Below are 15638 nucleotides of genomic sequence, written 5' to 3'. Positions count from 1 at the left end.
GATTTCGATTTCCACCATTTGGTTCGGTCCTCGGATGGCGTGCTTGGTTTTTTTTTTTGCTGTGCTTCTTCTTCTGGAGGCCAGTACAGTGGACTTTACTTTACTGTTGGCCGACAAGACAAGACACTCAACAAAAGGAAACGAAAAAAAAAAAACAAACAAACGAAGAAGTAGCAACGAAAGTGTGTGACATGACCAGACGATGATGATGATGATGATGGTGATGATGGTGATGTGGTGATGATCATGAAAGATGATGCGTGTGCGGTGTGTCTTTGTATCTGTGTGGTTTCCTTGAGTGGCTTTATCAATTTCAGCGCCAGTCAGGGCGCACCGTGCGCCGATGGTCGTTGCATCCCTCCGCCCTGACTCCCCTCTTAATACCCTCTGGTCTTTTCGCGTTTGTTTGTTTCTTGTTTTATGTTGACACTTTCAGCCGGTCGCGCTTTGCTGCTGCTCTCTCTCTCTCTCTCTCTCTCTCTTCTTTGCTCTCTATTTTATGTAAACGGCCAAGAGTGTTGAGTGCTGTGGCGTTTGGCTCGAACGTTTCACCCCCCCGGAACAGCATCCCCCTTTCGACCCCATCCCCACGTTTTATTTCGTGTTGTTTTCGTTTTATCCTTTTTTTTTCTCTCTCTCTTCTTTGTCACCCAACAGTACGTCAGTACGTGCTTCACTTCAACTCCACCTTCCTCTCTCTCTCTCTCTCTCTCTCTCTCTCTCTCTCTCTCTCCCTTTCCTACCCCTTCGATCTATTTGCTTTATTTTTTTTTTGCTACACCACGACCGGAACTCCCCGGGCCGGGCCCGTCGTAAAGCAGGCGTTTTTATCTAACCCTGGAGGATTATCACCGGGATCACAATGTGTCAACCCTGTCGAGAGGGGGTAGAGGTGGTAGGGGAGCCGGGCAAAAGTGAAGGCCACAGAAGTAGATTAGAAGAGGAACTCCCGGGGAGCGTGCGAGCAATCGTCACGTGCGACGACGACGACGATGAGACGATGACTGGTTATGGTCCTGATACACCCCCACACCCGGTTGGGGGTTGCGGAATGGAATCCAACCCTACCATTCTATCGTGGAACTCGCTTCGCTTCTCGCCTCCCCATGGTTTGGTTGATACAATTCAATGTTCCGGGATTCGGGATTGATCGACCCGGGACGGGGAGGGTGAGAATGATTTTTCCCGCGTTCTAGTGTGTGTGTGTGTTTTTTTTTGCTTTCATCCTTCTATCGTGTGTATGTGTTCTTCCCATTGCGAGGTTCTCCGACAGCAGAAGCTCCAGTTCACCCCACCACCCCTCTTCCACCCCCTAAAATCGGTCAATGAAATATATAGCTTCTTCCGGTTTTTCTCATCCCCCGTCCCGCCCTCAACCCCCCCCCATCACACACATATACTACAGTCGCTCATAACTCTGCCACTGGGAAGCGGCGCGCTTCGTTCGTTCGCGCTCTTTTCCTCCTCATCAGCCCCCCCCCCCCCGCCCCCTCTCCCGCAAAGAATACTTCCGGGCCATACTTGGGGGCGTCCACCCGCCCCTTTTTAATATACCACGCACGTGCCCCGTCGCGCCAAACGCGTAACCGAGAGAGAGGGTGCACCGGGATCGGTGATTACCGGGGTGCGTGAGGTGTGAGACGAATCCGCTTCGAGCTTCCGGTGGACGAAACGGACGAAACTGTCAACTGGGCGCTGCTAGGGCCCCATTGGGCTCCAGTTTTGTTATCGCTTCACCGAGGATCCTTCACCGGATTAGCGAATCCATGCCACTTGGTAGGGGCCGAGCGGGGAATGGGAAGAGGGGGGGGGGGAGGGTGTAGCTAAACGGATGAGTTTCGGTTTTGGCATCAACTAGCAAAAAAAAAAAGGAGAAAAACACCGGAACAATGTCCATCGTCTAGTTAGAATGACGTGTTTGAAAGGGGGAGGGGGAAAGGGGGAAGGGGGAAAAGGGGGAAGGGGGGAGGAAACAATAAACCGAACATTTCCAACGATTTCCCGGTTGCCCGGGCAGCAATGAGGACCTTTCGCACTCGCCCAGGCGGGGGGGGCCAAGGGTGCAAAAGTTCAAAAGATCTGATCCCCCCCCCTCCTGGCACTCCTGGTTCAGGTCCAGCCTGGGCCAGCGGATGATCTTTTCGGCTACGAAAACGGTTACGGTGCACAGAATACGTGCTCACCGTCGTCAGCTGCTGCCCGTGTGCTCCTCCGCGTGAGGATCTGCGTTGTGGTTCCTTGGCACGACCTTGGCGCGACCTGGGCCTGTCACCTGGTGGACGGCTAGCAAGGTCGCTTAGACTAGTCAATACCAAGGTGTTTGCATATGAAACCGACCCATTTTGATTTGCGTACAAAACGCTTTTTCTTGGAAAAGGGAGAAAAAAACATTTTCTAAAGTTATACCCCTTTTTTTTTTCAAAACCCCTTTCATTGTTCCAAATTTTCCGAACAAAAGGAAGCGCTGCTCGGCCACATTACCTGTCCCCCAGCGATGCAAATGAATGTTCAGCTGATAGAGTCAAGTCTGGTGAGCTAGCGGCAAAGTGGTAATTGTTACCAATTGTGGCTTTTACCGTGTCCTTGACCGATATTCTGCGCGGTGGCGGTGCATTTTCATCGAGAAAATTAGGTCAATTTTGACGTTTTTGATGTTTTGCTTGATTTTTGTTTTTGCGCAAATCTCGGTCGAAATTGATTAATTGTTGCTTTTAATGATCATTAGTAAGCCGTTTGGAAAATAAGCTGTGCAATTTGATGACTTCTAAAATTTTCGATGGTTGGTGGTTCTCTCATTTATATCACTGCTTTAAATGTTTTTAAATCGCACTTTGCACTGTTTTTTAGTAAGAGCATACCCACCGTAACTTTCAATAAAAAATTGATGCGATTCGGCCTCCGATTTTTTTTAAATGGAGGCAAAAAACGAACGATGTCCGCGAATAGCAGTTTTTGAAAATGGAACTTGCCATTTTAATCGTGAATGAAGAATATTTGGTATTGTTTTGAGCAACATTCACTGAAAAATTAATCCATGCCATCAAATTCAGACAGTCGTGTCTTCGAAAAGATACTTTTTCTGGTGCCCATCGTAGCTGCGTGAGGGGTCATCGAAAAAATACAAATTGATATTCGTTAGAAAGATTATAAGTTTATCTAGGTAGCTCCGTTGAGTTTTTGTTAATATTCCTATTTCCTATATTCCGATTTTTGGCAGATTTTTGAAGTTGAAAAAGTGATGCTTTTTGCGATTCTGCTCTAAAAACCGAACTTTACAGATTTGTTTAAAAAAAAGTATGAACAATTTTAATAATTTCTCGACGCGACTACCTGGAAAAAAGTGTACAAATTATGTGTAAAAAATTTCAAAACGATCGGTTCAGTAGTTTTTACGCTATGATGGGCACCATCTTTGAAAACGTTGGTTCAGGGAAACGCTCTTCAAAGTAGCGGGCTGCATGGAGCCTTGTATGAAACGCGGATTTTTAAAATTCTTTATGTTTGTCAGCTTTTCCTCGATTGATCCAAAACTTTTACACAATACTCTTGAAAGGATCAGCGTTCAGGGAAAAATGTTAAAAATATGTGTCACAAATAAAAATTAAATTCCGAAGTCCCCCCTTAAAGCAAACTTCAACACTCCAGAAAATGTTGTGTTCCCGCAAAATGGAGGCCCCTGCCATACGACTAAACGGACTCTCAAACATGGGTGAAGGAGAACATGAATTTTTGCTCGAAAGATTTATGCCCTTCAACCGGTCCTGAATTAAATCGTTTTGGGCTATTCAATAAGAGTGTTTGTGCGGCCTAAGACCTGTGAATCGTCACACCATACACGGCTGGCTCGCTGGCGGATCGTTTATCACCAAACCGTGGCCTTCTACGATGGACACCTCATGTAACCGAAGGGTGTTCTCGTAATTCGTAACCGTTTGGAGAAATTAATTGAGCAAACAGGCCGACAAATCCACTAATTTTTTTTTTGGTTTTGATAAACAATGAACTATAGAGCGAATTTAAATAATTGAAAACACTAGAAAACCTACAAAAATGGCTCGAAACTTCGATAGAGGATTTTCTCATTTTGATTTTTAAATGGTACACCCTGTACAAGACCTCGGATAGATATGCTGTCCGGAAGTCTCTGCTGTCTCCTCTCGAACTCGAGCGAGCTCCTCATCCCCTCTCCTACCATCGTCCTAACCACCGCAACTGCCGGCACCGAGTTGGTTAATAGTTTCCCCGCTTCCAATTACTCCGACACGGTCCACGGTTCGCATTATCGCTCGATCAAGACGGCGACGATGACGACGACAGATTGCAAAAAGAGGGGGGGGGGGGGGGTGGGTGAAGGGGGAGGGAAGCTGGTTGAAACGCGCCACTACGCGCGAAGCGCAAAGCAATAAATTACTAGGAAAGATTAAATTTTCCGTTCAAATCACACACCCACACAGACACAGAGTCACGTGGTCGTCAGAGGAAGAAGTTTTTCGATTTCTACCACCCCCTCCCTCCTGCCACTACGGTGCTCTTGTCTCTCTTCTCTTCTGGCGGTGCCATCAATGCGCGAACGCGAGATTAGCGCCACGATTTCATGACATTGCTAGCCGGGGGGGGGGTCATTCAGAGGACAACCCGCCTCAGTTTGCTTTTGCCAACCCCCTTGTGTGTGGCTGGTGTGTGCTCCTCGCTACAATTGCATGTTACGCACTCCATTCGCGCACTTCATTGAAAGCCACGAGGCAGGTCCCCCCCCCCCCCCCCCTTGCCAATAGCCGTCCATCGCCACGAATGCAAATCTCAAGCAGTAGCAGCAGCGCCACTGATCCCAAGAACGTTTCGCTGCAGAGTGGCTGAATGAATTATTGGAGAGTTCGCAGGGGTGGAAGGGGTGGAAGAGGGGGTGGTTGCTGGCAGTGGCAGTCCGTCCGTCCGTCCGTCCGTCCGTCCGGCCTGTCAGAGGCGGGTGAGGGCCGACCAAAAGAATTCAGTTTATTAAATTCTTTAAAGAATGCCCCCTCTCTGCCGCCGGGCATCGTGCGGTGGGGGGGGGGGGGGGGTTGCTTGGCACAAAAAAACGACGGACGGACAACGGTGGGGGGAGGGGGTGAGTGGCCGCGCGGACGGACGCGAAATGTTTGTGTACGAGATTGGAAAAGAACTTGCCGCCTTTTCCCTGCCAAAAAATAGCTAACCTTGTGTGTGCGCCACTCTGGGGCGGGGGTGAAGGGAGAGAGAGAGAGGGTAGCACCACCACCACCGACGACGACGACGACGACGACGACGAACTGTCAAACTGTTGTGGGGGTGGCCCTGTGAGAGTGAAGATCCAAATCGCCAGCCAACATTTTTGCGTCGCTTGTACGAAGGGAACCGGAGAGGGTGGGGCGATGGTGGCGGTTTAACCGACTTCGCAGAAGAAGCAGAAGAAGAAGAAGAAGAAGCAGAGGAAGCGGAAGAGCGAGAGCGATAAAAACAAAACAACGAGCGCGCGCGCGATCTGCGCCTGGCCTTGGGAAGCAATTTGGCCGGCTTGCTTGGCCGGCACACCCTGCCACATTCCGGAAGCCAGGACCGCCTTCGTCGTCCTCGTCGTCCTCGTCGTCGTCGTCGGTGCAACGGAATAGCTGGAAGTGATCGACGACCGCATGGTTGTGCGGGGGATGGGGATTGTGCCAGAGCGCTGAGTAAACAGCGAAACGAACCCTCTTCACCTTCCCCCAACAACCAACCAGAAACCGGAAGGTCGAAAGGATAATACAACAAGGAAGAGTAGCAGCAGCAGATCGGAGCTTTCATCGCGGATGTTAACTCATTACACTGTAACACCGGGCTGGCTTGGTGTGCCCGGAAGAGGCTCGGAACTACCGTGGAGTGGAAAAACAAAAGCGTGCAAAATCAACAACAACAACGGCGACGACCACGGTGGCGACGACGACGACGACGACTAGGATGGTGGAGCGCGAAGCAGAAGAGAAAGAATGAAGCCGTAGGGCATTGGATAGCTCATTTTCGCATTCGCAGCCTTCCAGCGATTGCTGGGCTTGCCCCAGCTCGCCGACGGCGATGCCAGTGCGCTGTGCCGACACTCACACACAGCGCAGGACTCGTCTCGTGTAGTGGTGTACCTCCGATTCTTTGGCCAAATTCAAGTACCCTTGGCGAACATGCAAACGCAGCGTAGCCAAGTGGAAGAAGAGAAAGATGGTGCTAGCGAAAGGAGTGAAGCGGAAGTATTAAATGGTTGGCAAACTTGTCCACACACGCGTACACGCAACATGCACACCATGTTCGTGGAAGATTAGGATTCAAAAAAAAAAAAACATAAACGGAAAGAGTGGACATGGAGATCTGGAGTGGTTGGATTAATAAATTTTTATTCGAAGGAAATGCGAGGATGCAGTCGCGTTAACCTTTCCTTTTTTTTCAATTTTTCCCATTGGGCACAATGGGCACATGCCCAGGGCCCCCGAATCCCTGCGAGTTTGGATTTTACGGGGGGGTACTAATTATGAATTGTTACTTGCTCAAAACATCACCACTTTTTTTTTTGTGTAAAAATGGTTTTTATTGATTTCAAAGACAAAATTATTGTCAGAATCCGGTTTTTCGTCAGCTCAATGTCAAACGGTCCAAACAAGGGAGTTGAACATTGTCCTTAAACTCTTAAACAGATCGTGTGTACTCATACGAAGGTTCATACGAGAATTTTAAGAAAATTTTGTCTTTGAAATTATTTAAAAAAGCTACGGTGTTTTGAACAGGTCATATTAGTAACCCTGTACTTGAATAAAAATTAAAGGAGTTAGAAACTAGTGGCCGCTCTTCTCCCGGTCAATTACCTGGTCATAAAATCTGATTTATTGTAAAGGTGAATATATCCCCTAAATGAATAACGTGAAGTAGAGTTATAAAAACCAAAGAAATTAATCGAATCGAAGAAATGAAACTCGTATCGAATCAAAGTAAAACTGACAAAGTTACAGATTTTTTTTGAAATCCCCGTTTCATACAAGGCTCCATGCAGCTCGCTACTTTGAAGAGCGGTTCCGCAAAACCAAAGACGCATTTTCAAAGTCGGTACCGTAAAAACTACTGGGCTGATCGATTTGAAATTTTTAACACATAATCTGTACCCTCATTGCCAGGTAGCCCCGTCGAGATTTTATGAAAATTGTTGATACTTTTTTTAAACCAATTATGCAAAGCTCGTTTTGTTTTTTTTTTCAGAGTCGCAAAAAGCATCGCTTTTTGAACTTCAAAACTCTGCCAAAATTCGAAAAATAGGAAATTCGACAAAAACTCTCCCGGGCTAACTAGATAAACTTATAATCTTTCTAACGAATATCAATTTGTATAGATTTCAGATGACTCATCACGCAGCTACGATGGGCACCGTAAAAAGTACCTTTGCGACGACACGCCTAACAAAACTAGATGCCACGGTTTAATTTTTCAATCAATGTTGCTCAAAACAATACCAAATATTCTTCAAAAGTAGTAGATTAATATGTCATTTACTTGAAAAAATAAAGGTGATTAGTTACGTCGCAAAAAAATCGTCAAAAACGGGCCGTTTTTTGACCCGAAAATACCCTTAAAACCGCTACACGACAGTGACAGATATTTCCGTCTAGAAATGTTGTACGGCTGGATACATTTTCCTTAGGTTCTAGACAGTGTGGACGCAAGGTAAGACTCGGAAAGGAAATCATTTGGATCGCGAAAAATAGTGGTTTTAGCACCAGTAGTAGTAGTGGTAGTAGAACCAGCGATAGCACACGCGTTGAGTGTTCGCTATAAGTAGCCGGACATCCGGACGTAGCGTGCGAGGCTGGCCAGCCGCTAAATGGAGTTCCATTTCCGGATCGCTGCCCCTATCGGTCGGGCGGTCCACCAGGGCGGCTTCCATCTTCTCACTGGAGGCCCAAAAAACGGAGGGCCTTTGCGCCGTGAGCCGTGAGTGGACTGGCATCCGGTACTCGGTATGTGGTACACGCAAAACCTGGAATCACTCCCGGAAACAGCCTTCAGGATCTTGCCATGTTAAGATTACGATAAACGGAAACGGCGGTACTTTATGGACGGTTTTTACGGACCGCCACCGTCGTTGTTGGCCCCCCGACCACCATTCCAGACGCGAGGCCGCGCCTCTCTAGTGTGTTGTGTGCGTGCGTCGCTCACTCGCCTCCATTTCCCCATCCCCAGAAATTACCACCCCTTTTTTTCGATTGATGCGCGGCGCTGGATGGATGCTGGATGTGATCCTTATCATCTCCTCCACAACAGCGTCATCCCATCCCTCCCTGCCCGCGCAAAATGCATGGCACACATTTGGCACAAACAATTAAAATGTCGTTTTCGAGTACGTGATTTCGGCGTTAAATCCTGGCTTTGCGAACGTTCCCCCGGTCGCGGTAGGGATGGGTTTGGGAAAGGAGTGGAATGGTCCATTGCAATGGTCGCTCTCTCATTCTCTCACCCTCAGAGAGTGACATACGTGGGGGAATCAAATATAAGCGGGATCAGTTTTTTGCAAATTTATTTTAAGCTTAAGCGCAAAAGAGTTATTTTTTTATTTTTCTTTATAATCTCCTGGTTCCGAATCATACTTTTTTGTTCTCTGGTGGATAACTTTGGTAGCGTTCTAATCGCTTCTTCATAGAGAGATGCAGATCGTGTGGTTGCAGCCGATTGCGCAAATGAGGTGTCATCCTCGGCATCATTCCTGTTGAATCTTTTGCCTTCCAAAATTCTTTCTTAAAAGAGCCAAACACATGAAAGCCACAGGGTGGCAGGTTAGCACTGTGAGGAAGGTGTTTCAATTTTTTCCCAGCAAAAGCAGTGACCTCACTCAAAAGATTGCTCTAAGGTGGGGCTTGGGTTAATTCGGAGCATATTTATTTTATTACGATTTTTTTGTGAAGAAACCATTAAACTTACTTTTTTCCAAAAGAATGTTATGCTAAACTACAAGTTTTCAAAAATATTTAAAAGTAGTTAGGGGAAAAAAATCATTAAAAACTTCACCCATGGCACCCATTTTAGAGACGCGTGTATGCAACAATGAAGGGTTTTCCGGTGCCCATCCGGGGCCGCGTGTTGGGTCATCTGAACGGCACAAATCAATATTGTTTTCATAGGTTATAAGTTTTTCCAGGTAATTCCGTTGACTTTTTGCAGAATTTCCAGTTTTTCCGTTTTTGGCCAGAGATTTTTTAAGTTAATACAGCGATCAAACCGGGTTCGCCGCTTAAACGGGCAAGTCTTTTGATTCGGACGCGAAAATGGCTCATTTTTGGCGATTTGTTTTAAGAAAACTCTCTACCTGTACATGTTTTTGCAAATGCCATCATAAACTACAACTTTTCAAGCACATTTGGTCATATTTTGGGGACGATTGATTGAAAACTCCATCCATGGCAACAAATAGAGGAGTGACTTGTCTGAAAAAAAAAAAACAAACTGTACTTCTTTTCGGTACGGTAAAAATCGTAGCTGCGTGATGGATCATCAGAAATATACAAATCAATATTCTTTTGATAGATTGTAAGTTTATCCCGGCAGTCCCGTTGAGTTTATGCAGAATTTCCAACTGTTTTCAAGGAGCCAGGAGACGATCCAGAGGGCCCTGCTTGCACTCCTGATAAGCCAACTCAAACTACAGATCAAAATCGGGCACTTCCGGTATCCGGGAAACCCGGCATGCCGGGATCTGAAGATCTGAGGCTCGCAGAGGCGTTAGGTGAGGTATTTTTTGCAATGAGGAAATTCGAATTTTCCTCGAAATTTCACTTGGTACAAACCGGGACCACCTCCTTCCACCCCCTTTGCATGATTACGCACTTCATGCGAACGTCGATGCTGGTGGCGATACACACTCACAGGGCCACGCAGCTTCACGCATGACTTGGCGTTGCCTAAGAGGGAGGGAGAGGAAGGTCGATAATAAATGGTGGATTGGGGTGGTACCCGCTGTTTCCCCCGGGGGGGGGGGGGGGTGGATTGAGCAAGATTGTTCGCTATGAGGGGGCAAGAGGAGGTGGGCGCCACTGGTATGCAAACAATGACCGGTTAACGAATCGGGGAATCGGGCCGTGGTCACCTGATGATGACACGTGCACGCAGCAGTGCTCTGTGCAGCCGACTGCACCCTGCATGCGGGAGGGGGTGCGAGGTGTGGTGAGGGTCCATCAGGAGAATAAATAGCGAACGAGTGTGCCGAGCGCCGAGCGATGAAAGACAAAAGCACAAAGCGAAAAGGAAAAGAAACAGGAGTTCCGCAGTTCAGCAAACGCGAGCAGCCGGCTGCTGGTAGGCTGGCAAACAACAAACAGGGCAATCAGGGCGAGTCCACGCGGGGGTGTCGGGGTGGCCCCGTGTGGCGGGGGAGGGGGGGAGCCCCGTTATGCAGACCCAGCACTGCTGCTGCTGCTGGTAGTGAGCCGTGGTGGTCCAGCTGAGCTTATAATTAATTTTCATTTACAGCATATCCGTTATTGGTGTGAAAAAAGGGGTTTTTTGAAAGGGGATGATGGGGGGGTGAGGGGGAGTGAGTGCGTTGAATGCGTTGAAGCGAAGCCCGAGTTACTATCTCTGTGGTCCGCTAGCGCCCGCGTTGCGTGCAGCTCTCTCTCTCTCTCCTGTCTCTCTCTCTCTCTCTCTCCTGTCTCTCTCCTGTCTCTCTCTCCACTGCAATGGGCGATCCGTTCGCCTGGTGTGGAAACACCTGGTGACGATAAGGGGGAGTAAAAATAATGAGCGAAGAAGAGGGAGGAAGGGTGGCCTTAACTAGGGCGAGGGTAGCGGGATTCACCCTAACGGAGGGTGGGTGGTGGGAAATGATGAATTGGTTTGCCACGTATGCCATCCAGTATCACCACACGCGCGCACCCACACACTGCATACCAGACTCATCATCATCACCACCACCACCACCCCCCGGGGGAAATTTTTCCTTCACCTCCCCCACTTGTCAGGCAACAAGGGATAATTTTATGTTGTGTTCCACCCCGAGTTTTGTTTTCGGGTTTCGAATCGGTTCCCCACCACCAGTTGGCCCTTGCCCTGGCTACCTGCTGCACTGGGGGGGGGGGGGGGGGGTAGGCGCTCTAGGGTGCCGTTTTGTGGAATGCTGCGTGGCGCGCAACGTGGCGCGGCACTTCAAAATATTTCGCAAAATCGTTTACTGGCAAATTTAACCATTTACAAAAGTTTTTGAACTTTTCCAGTGGTAAAATTTGCCAGAAACTCCCAAAAGTTATGCCGAAATTGGCCGAGATGTAGATGTGTTGGAAAAAGGGGGGGTATTTTTTTTTTACAAAAAAACACCCCCAACTACGTTGAAAAACGAGTGTTTGGCATGAATTTGGCCCGGATCGCTAGAACTAGCGTTTCAGGACTACCGCACTGTCCGCCTGACCCCTTGACTCCTCTCCTTCCTGAAAACTGATCGGTTCTCGGCTCGGACGCACTCACGTACGCCAGGGAGGTGAACGCAACGCCGAACAACAGGTGATCGTGCCCTCGGCCGCCGGCTCGGATAGGAATGTCCTTTGGGGCTTCCAATCACCTGGCCGGCCTGGCCTGGCCGCAATCATCCTCTCGAAATCTCTGGCTTCAGCGCTCCACTCTAGCGAGCTTTCCATATCTTCCCTTTCCTGTCTCTCTCGCTCTCTCTCTCTCTCTCTCTCTCTCTCTCTCTGTTGTGTCTTTCTTCGCGATCCTTTCGGGTGCCGAATCGAAGCCCTCACTCACGAGCTTCCTTTTTAATGAACTCGCTCACTTGTCTGCCCGCAGTATCTTTTTCCTACGCTACCCTTCCCGAGCTCTCTCTCTCTCTATCTCTCTCTCTCTCTCTCTCTCTTTGTCTCTCTCTCTCTCTTTGTCTCTCTGACTGTCTCAGGAGCGCACTCTCTTCCAGAACGGTTCATTTCCGATTACCGCCACCGTTCGTAGTCACCGACACCGACTTATCGCCTTTTTCCGGCGATGGGGGTTGCGTGCCGCGAACCAACACTCACATCACGCGCACACACCCATACGAATACACCGACAAGAGGCACATAATTCAAACATGTGCGAAACAGGGAATAGAACCAGAACCAGCGTGTGAGCCAGTGAGAAATACAAGCGAAGAGATAAAGAGAGCGCCCACGAGAGAGAGAGAGAGAGAGAGAGAGCGAACGAGCGAAAGGAGAGCACCGAACGTGGAGGGGACCGAACCGGAACCCCCTGCCGGAGTGAAAGCGAAAAGCTAATTTATTTTTTTATTGCACCCCTGGCGATGATAAAACCGAACAGTGGAGTAGATTAAAAATTTCCGCATTCCGCACGCGAATCCCCTTGAATTCCCCCCCCCCCCCCCCCCCCCCCCTGGGTCCGCACTGTCGTCACTCGAGACGAGGCGAAGCGAGAGTTGCAATCCAAGCATACCACGCATCAGCAGCAGCAGCCGCAGCGGATCTGCCGCGATTTCTTTTTCATCACGCCTTGGCTTCATCTCGTCCGGTGCTTCCTTGCTTCCTACTTCCGTTCCGTTCACATTCGCACACGTCGATGGTGGTGGTGGTTTTGACTTCAATCCGCGTGGTCCGCGAGTTCGCGAGATTCCTCATCATTTTTCGAGAGAAATCGAGACCAGACTCGCTCGCTCCGTACAGGAGGATTTGGACCGCTACCGGAAGGGGGTGGGCGGGGGTGGGGTTGGGTTGCGTACTCTGACTGAGCTCGCTAGCTAGTTCGGTGGCCAGTCCGGTGAGGTCTAGTAGTAGATTGGTCTCCTTTCCTAGTAGTAGATTGGCCACACACTCTCTCATCCCTTTCTCTCTCTCTCTCGCTCTCTCTCTCTCTCTCTCTCTCTCGCTCTCTCTCTCTCTCTCTCTCTCTCTCTGTCTCTAGCTTCCATCATCCAAATCGTATCGCCATCGATTTCTGCCACAGGACCTGGCTGCCACCTGGACCTCCTTTTTTGGGGTGAATCCAGGGACGACAAGGGATGGTGGGGGATGATTTGTCCCATGGGAACCCTGGTCCTTATCCGGTCCGATGCTGCTGCTGCTGCTGTTGCTCGATTTGTTTTGTTGGAACAACTTTGCGCGCAATGTAATCGACAGCAATCGTCGTCGTCATCCCCTGGCACTAGAGAGGGGGTTGGGGGTTGCACCGTGTGGCCAAGGTGCAGTGCTCACGGAATATGTGCCAATACCTGGCACCAGGTCGACCGGTCGCGTTTTATCTCTCGAGTTCTATCGAGAGACGATTTACGGGGGTTGGGGTGGCTACGGGGGTGGCTTGCGTTCGCTCATTGATTGATGGGCTCCGCGAACGAGCGTGGAAAAGGTGCAAGAATGCCTGGAGCATATGATAGGAAAGGGGCACAACGCTATCGCGAAAAAAAAAAAAAAACCGCCAGAATGCCTGACAAACCCAACCCATCTTACCTAGTGGGGTGGACGGGGGGGGTGGATCGCGAGTGGTGTCCCGTTACTCGACTTGTGACTTGATGCCCCACGCCAGTATCCCTCCGTTAGTGAACTTGTGGCGATACAAGGAGTTTCCACCACTTCCACTACCCCGACCCCCCCCCCCCCCCCACACCACCAGAAAGTTAAACCGAAACCGAATCACCAACCCCTTTTCCCGATTTCCGAAAACAACCCGGCCAGCATCGCAGCGGGCATACACGACGGAAGAAGACAACGTTCTCCTCCCTGCAACACAACCCACAACTGACAACCATGTTGGGGTGGTGGTGCACGGAAGGGTGGTTGGTGAGGAAGACAAATGCGAAACTTTAGCTGGAGCGACACCAGTGGGTGGTGGTGGCAAAATTCATAAATCTTTACGCCCGTTTTTTTTTTTGCTGTCCGCTCGCTCTCGCTCTCTCTCTCTCTCTCACTCCTGATCCCGGATGTTGAGGGTGCCAGGCAATACTTCCGCTTCCGGGGCCAATGCTGCTACTGCTGTGTTGTTTATAGTAGCGGAGAGTGGAGAGCACAAAAACTTTGATTCAAAAGTGTCAAACCCGAAGGCTGCTGCTGCTGCCTGGTGCTGGCCGATAACCTGGCACCCCTCGTGGGGGGTTTGGGGGTTGGAAGGGAGGGGGATGCTGCGGGAATAGAGCGATCCAACCGGCAGCGAGCGCAGGTATTGATTGGGGAGAGAGTATTCTATCGCGAACTGCTGGCGATGTGATGCGGTTGCCGGCAACTAGCCAGCCAGCCAGCCAGCCAGCAGCAGCAGCAGCAGGTTAACCGCCCGACCCACATCTACCTGTCGGCCACTTACTGTCGGTCGCTGATGTTGGTGGTTAGTGGTGGTGGTCACTGGTCGGTTGATCCGGAACGCCGCACGGTAGATTAGCCATTCAACGCGGGGGCTATTTGTCGATAATTGAAATCACATCACGCGGCGTGAATCGGCTGCTGTAGTAAATAAAGGCCAGAGTTTTAATGGTTCCATGGAGAGTACCAGTTTGAGAGAGAGAGAGAGAGAGAGAGAGCGAGAGAAAGAGAGATAGTTATTGTTTTTGCATTTTATTCAAACTAAACACCTGAGTGTCGAGTTTCGGGCTGACCTTACCCCTTCAGCCAGACAACCGTGATCGTCGACAGCTTTAAGGATGAACCAAGGATGGGAACAAGAAGAATAATCTCTCCTCCTCGTGGGAGTTCTTTGGTTTCTCTTCTTTTTTTTTTTTTCATTATTTCTTTTCAATCAAACCCTTCCGCCATGTTAAGGATAGTTGTGACACATGGTTTTACCATTTTTCCCCTGAAAGCTGATTCTTTCAAGAGTATTGTGTAAAAGTTTTGGATCAATCGAAGCACAACTGACAAAGATACAGATTTTTGAAAGATACGTTGAAGAGCGTTTCCCAAAAAAGCAACGTTTTCAAAGTCGGTGCCCTTCGTACCGTAAAAACTACTGGACCGATCGAAGTGAAATTTTTAACACATGATTTGTACACTCTTTGCCAGGTAGCCCCGTCGAGATTTCAGTAAAATTGTTGATACTTCTTTTAAAACAAATCTATAAAGCTCGTGTTTTTAGGCAAAATGACAAAAAGCATCACTTTTTCAACTTCAAAAATCTGCCAAAAATCGAAACAATAGAATATCAACAAAAACTAGACGGGGCTACCTAGATAAACTTATGATCTTTCTAACGAGTATCAATTTGTTTGGTTTCAGATGACCCGTCATGTCGCTACGATGGGCACCGTAAAAAGTACCTTTGCGACGACACGCCTACCAAAATTTGTAGTCACGGATTAAGTTTTCAACGAATGTTGCTCAAAACAATACCAAATATTCTTCAAAAGTAGTAGATTAATATGCCATTTACTTGCAAAATTAAAGCTAAATGGTTACGCAACAAAAAATCGTCAAAAACGGGCCGTTTTTTTGCCCGAAAATACCGTCATGAAATAACTGGCTGTGCCTGTTCTCTTTCTTGAATCAACTCGTCCACCCCCCCCCCCCCTCCCCCGGGTTTTGTTGGTCCCCTCGATGACCTTCGATTCTCGTTTCGCCAGGACGAAGCTGTGAACAGGTTGCAAAAGGTCGGATGCATTGATCATCCCAGAGCCAGGGGCCCAGCGCTTGTTTGGACTGGCTGGCTTTTATTTTATAAAC

This window comes from Anopheles aquasalis, chromosome Y (genome assembly GCF_943734665.1).
Source record: "Anopheles aquasalis chromosome Y, idAnoAquaMG_Q_19, whole genome shotgun sequence".
NCBI lineage: Eukaryota > Metazoa > Arthropoda > Insecta > Diptera > Culicidae > Anopheles > Anopheles aquasalis.
The sequence above is the reverse complement of the archived record's forward strand: the minus strand, read 5'-3'. Positions refer to the sequence as shown.